This window comes from Echiichthys vipera (assembly GCF_963691815.1).
Source record: "Echiichthys vipera genome assembly, chromosome: 10".
Classification (NCBI taxonomy): Eukaryota; Metazoa; Chordata; class Actinopteri; order Perciformes; family Trachinidae; genus Echiichthys; species Echiichthys vipera.
Genome location: NC_139835.1, coordinates 12,019,613 through 12,026,023, shown reverse-complemented (window position 1 = coordinate 12,026,023; position 6,411 = coordinate 12,019,613).

Sequence of the window (6,411 nt, the reverse complement as noted above, 5' to 3'; positions counted from 1 at the left end):
GTGCCATGCCTCTGATGTGTTGATGTACAGGGCCTTTCCAAACGGGAAGTGGACCCAAATGTCCCATATTCTGCTCACTTTCAGGTTCATAATTTTGGCTTTTATTAGAACATGCTTTAATATTTAAAAAAATATATGTATATATATCTCATCTATATCTATATCTCATATACTAGTATTATTCATTGTCTGAATCGCTTTCTCTTTAAGCTCCCCCTCCCATGCCCAGTCTGATCTGATTGGTCATTTACATATACTATACAGTCTATATCGTATTTTCTCCAGGAATGAAAAGTTAATCTTTCCAAGCACTATTAGTATTTGTAGTAATTCTCCTTTGGTGTCAACACTCAAATATCATATTCTCAAATCAACCGTCTATTTTTGTTGGCAATGCAGCAACCCCAGTATGTGTGTTTTAAGAGCATCAGAAATTAGATTACTTGTCTGGTCTTTTGGAGAGAATTGTTTATTTACTAGTATTGATCAGAGAGGAGGACACCAGGTGAATTCTTAAATTTAGTGTCCACCTTTTAAAAAGAGTGCAGAGAGAATTCCTGTGAATTAAACCTGTAATTGCAGCTACTTTTTCACAAGTACTGCATGCCTCACGTAAACAAACTAATCCCCTCCCCAAATGTATATCACTGATGAAGCCTACCAGGTTTTAAAGCCTGTGGCAGCGTTTCCACCAGAGGAGCTGGTAATGTCACAGCTCTGAAAAGCACATTTACCTGCCTGACACTTGCCTCTCTGGGTATCCACTCTCCCCCTGCACCTCTAAGTAGGCAGATTAGGTGGTCCGTTAAACCCACAGGAAGGCACTTATTTAGAAATGTATGAAAGGGCAAAGTGAGCCAGGCTAATGACCGATGCAGTGTCACGGCGCACTCTCTGGTCTTTTATCATTCTGTAGAGAAGGCCCCCGTCCTCTGAGTAACCCTCATTATATCTGAGCTAATGTTGGGGATGAGGATGTTCATGTGATAAAGCACCATCACAGTCCTTTATTATACAGAAAGAGAAACAGACTCGGTGGAATTGTGCGCGACCTATAAGATGAATGCAACGGGTAGAGAATAACTCCTATTCTAGCGAATGTGCCATTTCCTGTGGTCTGCATGGTGCGTCTCAGAGGGGGGACGGGTGGGTTCACAGTTTGACCATAGGATGGCAGTCTTGGTATTCTGTAGACCCAGTCTGTCTGCATCATTAGTGCTCTCACTATGCTTTCCACTGCTGGGCTTCATTCAGTGTTGACTGTTGACTGACCGGATGGCACATGTTTATAAGCCCTTAAACAATGAGTTCATGCAGTCTTGGTGAATAGTTTATAATGATGTGTATGTTTATCTACCAATTATAACAAATTGTGACATCATTTGCAATAACATTAGTTACATTTTTGTATTTTATTTTGAACAACTTACCTTGGACAAAGTTAACCGACGCACATAAAACAAACCCTATTATACATTCATGTGTGTTAAGTAAATCCTTTACTGACATGTCAAAAAAACAAAGCCAGTTATTGTTAACTACACCAACTGCAGCACTGATCTTCAACAATAAACCGTGACAATGGATCACACGTGTCACATTTGACCATATTGCCGGATTTATGTCAGTCACTTTAGAACTAAGCGGTGTATTGCTGTTGTTATCTCTGTCAGAAGAAGAAAGCGAATGTATTTCGACTGTCATGAAACAACAGCCAATACCTCTTCTACCTCCACTGTGTGGCCGTAATAGCAAAACTATCAGCAGCTCCACACTGCAGCACAAATGACTGTCAGTGGGAGAAAGAAAAAACGCCTGTTTGATACGTCGCTTATTTTCCCTGCCATTCCTGCCTTTTAAAAAGAGTGAGGTGCTCCCTCAGCAAATCCTTAGTGCAGACGGTGTCCTCATCTGTTCTGGTTTCTGTGTTTGTGTGTTTCACAACCAATGTAGGTGTCTGCTGTAAAGATCCACTGTGGTTAACAGTGTAATGAAAGAGTCTGTCAGTAGACTCACTACTATAATAAACTGAAGCCCCTTGTGTCTTGTTAATTCTTTAATAAACAATTCAATAGAAAATCTTATAGGTCCCACATTGTAAAAAGTTTTTTTTTTTTTAATTATAAAGCAGGTCCATAAAAATACAGTGAAAGTATCAAAATCTGAAATGCACACAGAAACTTAACCGTACGGCTCGTTTAAAGGCAGTGATGTCAAAACTAGGCTATACTATAGGTAGACAGCTTTAATGGCTACATTGCTATTACAGTAATTCCCTGACTGCAATGATAGTGCAGAGACGCTGATAGCGCAGATGCTGAAGACCCGGGAATGCTGACCAATCAGAGCAGAATGGACTTTTTTCATGAAGGGGGCTTAAATGTATTTATTTTTATTTTTTATTTATATACAACTTTTAAATTATAGGTAACAAAATGCTTTACAAAAGAGATCTAAAATTAAAAAGCAAAATATTAGACATTATACATTAGTACAAATAGGAGAGTGCATGACTCACACACAGAAACATTTCAAATAAAGAAATGTCTTAAGCTGTGACTGAAAGCATGCAAGACAGTTTGCTGACCTGAGTCCCAGGGGGCAGGCTGTTCCGCAGCCTGGGACCCAGGACTGCAAATACACAGTCCCCTCATGTATTTGGTCTTGTACGTGGTATGACTAGAAACTGTTGTTCAGAGGACCTGAGGGGCCTAGCATAGGTATATGGAATTAGCAGTTCACTTATGTACTCTGGAACAAAACCACTGATATAGACGAGGAGGAGGAGGATCTTGATCTATACTCTGAATTCAATTGGAAGCCAGTGAAATGCCATCAGAGCCGGGGTGATTTGTGAGTGATATGAGGTCGTCTTTAACCGGAGCAAATCATAGACTGTGTAAAAAACGGACTAAGTCTCTCAATTAAGGTCTGTTCTCTCAACTTGATCCAATCGTACTCGCCTACAGGAGTTGCCATCATGTCAAGACTTTGACTCCGCTTTATTTCCTCTTATCAAAAAAGGGCATTGATGTGACGTTGGGGGGAAGGAGATTTGTTCATCTGGCTGACGTTTACCTCTGAGGAGAAGTGAGGGCCAGAGGTTCTCTGTCACTCTAGAGGCCGCGCCCCTAATTATCCATAAACTTTAACCTCCAATAAAATAAAAACTAGCCTGGTACAAAAAAATTCACCCCCTTCAGTGTTGTCATGGAGATATGACCTAAACATAAAAACTAGAATGTTTTTTTTGTACCGGGCCTTGAATGAGTTTAATTATGCTCTTAAAAAAGGCCTGTTTAACATGGGGGTCAATGAGAAACTGCTCTATTATGAAACCTGCCCCTAGTGGCCACTCGGAAACTGCAGTTTTTGGCACTTGCTTATTGGATCAACCAGGAAGTCACTGTGGTGGGGGCTTGGACCAAACACTGACATCACACTGTAGATATGGCCGCGTATATATGGTAACCTAGCAGTGGGCTTGTTAGCTAAAAAGGTGAAATAATAGCCACATTTATTATTATTATTACTATTATTATTATTATTTTCATTAAATGTAGTGCCACTAGGTGGTGCCTCCGTTGTTTAGTGTATAGTGTTGGACATAAAGAAGAGCACACACACCTTTCCACTATGAGTGATGGCTCCCTGTACTTTCTTTTGTTTTTATAATGTGTTGGTCTAGGAACCTGGCCTCTGTTTTTGTTTGTATGTACATGTTGCCTGCTGTGCCCTTTGGCCCACGTTACAACTGTTTTTTGGCTTTCACTAGTGATTTCCAAATGAAGCTTCATGAACCATTAGTTGTATTTGTTGAGCCCACTAGATGGCGCCCTTGGTTTAAAGAAATGGGCTTAATGAATGGTGATTCAGTGTGTTTTCAACCCTTTGTTGAACAAAGAGCTCTATCTAGTGGACTCTAGACTAGCTTCGTTTGGACATCACTAGCTTTCACACCTCAAATGAACTGCACCAGGATTCACTTGCAAGCAAACCGAGACCCACGTTTTCAGGCGGACTAGAGTTCACTTGTTGGTCCGCAACAGAGCTCGGTTGAGCCGTCACACCATCCAAAACCAGCCAAACGAACCACGATTTGTGTAAAGCGGATGAAACAGTGAAAGTGACCTTAGTGAGTAGTCTTTATGCAGAGTTCTGGCCCAACTGTGGATGAAGATGAAATCAGGACCATTACCGTAGTCGAAGCCGAAGGACACAGAGGTTTGCATAACTATTTCCAACTGCTGGAAGGACACAAATGGGTGAATTCTTTTCAATATACCTCAGATGAAAGTAGCAAGATTGAATAACAGTTTTGATGTGTTTGTCCAATTTTAGCTGGTTGTCAAATGTGACGCCAAGGAATCTGGCAGAAGATTTTCTTTGAGTGCCTCACGAACCGAGGTGAGGGAGAATGTTATTATAAAGAGGCTGTACTCGACATTCAGAACAGCAGCAAACAAATATTACTACATTACCATGTAAAGCTATAGTGGACTAATGGAGTCCTGAGCAGAAAATGAAGTCACACTCCCTCTGTGTGTTGTAATCTGAGTTTCTCTGTTTGTTTTGACAGCTTGTCCGGCCATGCATGCATGTTAGTGTATGTGAGTGCCTTGTGCATCAGTATCAGGCGCCAAGGGGCATCTCAAAACATTTGTATTTGACAAGTTGGGGAACAGTCAGTCAGAACCGTGGGGAGGCAACCTTTTTCAGTATTTTCAGGGTAAATACAGGTATATTCAGACATACAATATGATTAAAATAATGTTTGTAAAGTTGTAGAAACCAAAGAAACCAAAAGAAACCCCAGTTATGAACTTAAAAATTAGCATAATATGGGACCTTTATAACAGGCTATTACTTAAACAGTATTAAATGAAACAGATCATGTGTGTTTCTCTTAATAGATGAGTTGATTCTCGTGGATTTTGAAATTTCAATAATTATTTAATCCCAGAGATTTTTATTCTGTCTTTATTCGTTTTCATTCTCTGAATGTCAATACAGTACCTTTTGTCAGTTATTGATTTTCTCGACTCATGATTTTATGTATAGAGGTTCAACTTCTTGTATTTATAACGATGTAGTGGTTTATTATGATTTATTAGTTAATGAAATGTCCCACATAACTGAGTGAACGGAATGACAGCTGGACTAACATAGCTGGGAAACTGTATGCCAAAAATTGCCAGGCTATTTCATTTAATGGTTAATTAAATTTTTATGTTAAAGAAAACTGTCCGTTAGGGTGTATCATATTACATAAACGCCTACAGTTGCTGCTTAAGTGTTCAATAAAGCCCATCACATCTCCAGCAGACCTGAACAGACCCTCACTTGGATGAGCAATAACACACTGACATCTGAAACTTTCAGGAAAGAAACATCCATTTAGCCTGTCAGAAACAATTTTTCCCCAATAATAAATGGCAAAATTGTTAACGGTGCTATAATCACTGTTGTTTGTAATTGACAAAATAACTCTGGCTGAAGCTACCTGCTTTGTAATTTAGAAAAGACTCAACAAACCTGCCTCACAAATTGAGCTATGATGCACCTGCAGTGTGGGGATAGTGGCTGGTGTTGAAAACAGTTTTCACTCAGTGATTTAAGCTACGGTATATGCTATTTATGAACTCTTCCATTTACTGCTTTAAATGCTGTTTTGTGTGGCTGTTTTCTGGGAACAATCTCCTGGTGCACAGGATGTACTACACGTTGCATTTTCACTTTGGCTGCACACACAAAGATAAAGACATCTGCTTACAATCACTATGAACCACATTAGGTTCATGGTGTGTGATAAATCATAGAGTGTGGTCTATACCTACTCTGTAAAGTGTCCTGAGATAACTTTTGTTATGATTTGGCACTGTAAATAAAATTGAATTGAATTGAAATTAGTACCACATATATTTAAGAATGCAAACCTTGTGGGCTACCAATTGACATGTTGGTAAAGTATATTAGCATTATTATAAAACAACATTTGAGTAGGAGTTACTCATTGGAGTTTTCATGTTGTGTGTTTACATTCAGATGAATGTTTCATATTGAAATCTGTTTTGCTGGAAGCCTAAACCTTTTTTTTATTTTAGGATTTAAAGGCTGACTTGCCATTTGAAAGCAGTATAACAGTGAGAGTGCTCCATATTCTCAACAAATCATAAAGCCCTTGCATTTAATTACTCGTATTTTAGACTTTGTGTGTTTCATCCTGAGCGTTGGTTCTCTCCATCTGTACAAAATATTTTGGACAATGTTTTTAATGTTCTGTTAGTAATTATGTCTATTATATGGTTATGGCAGAAAGGTAAAGGCTTATTTATAATTCTTACTAGCATCTTGTACAGTATGTTACCCACAACAGCTTGTATATATAAAAGCCTTCCCTTTCAACTGATT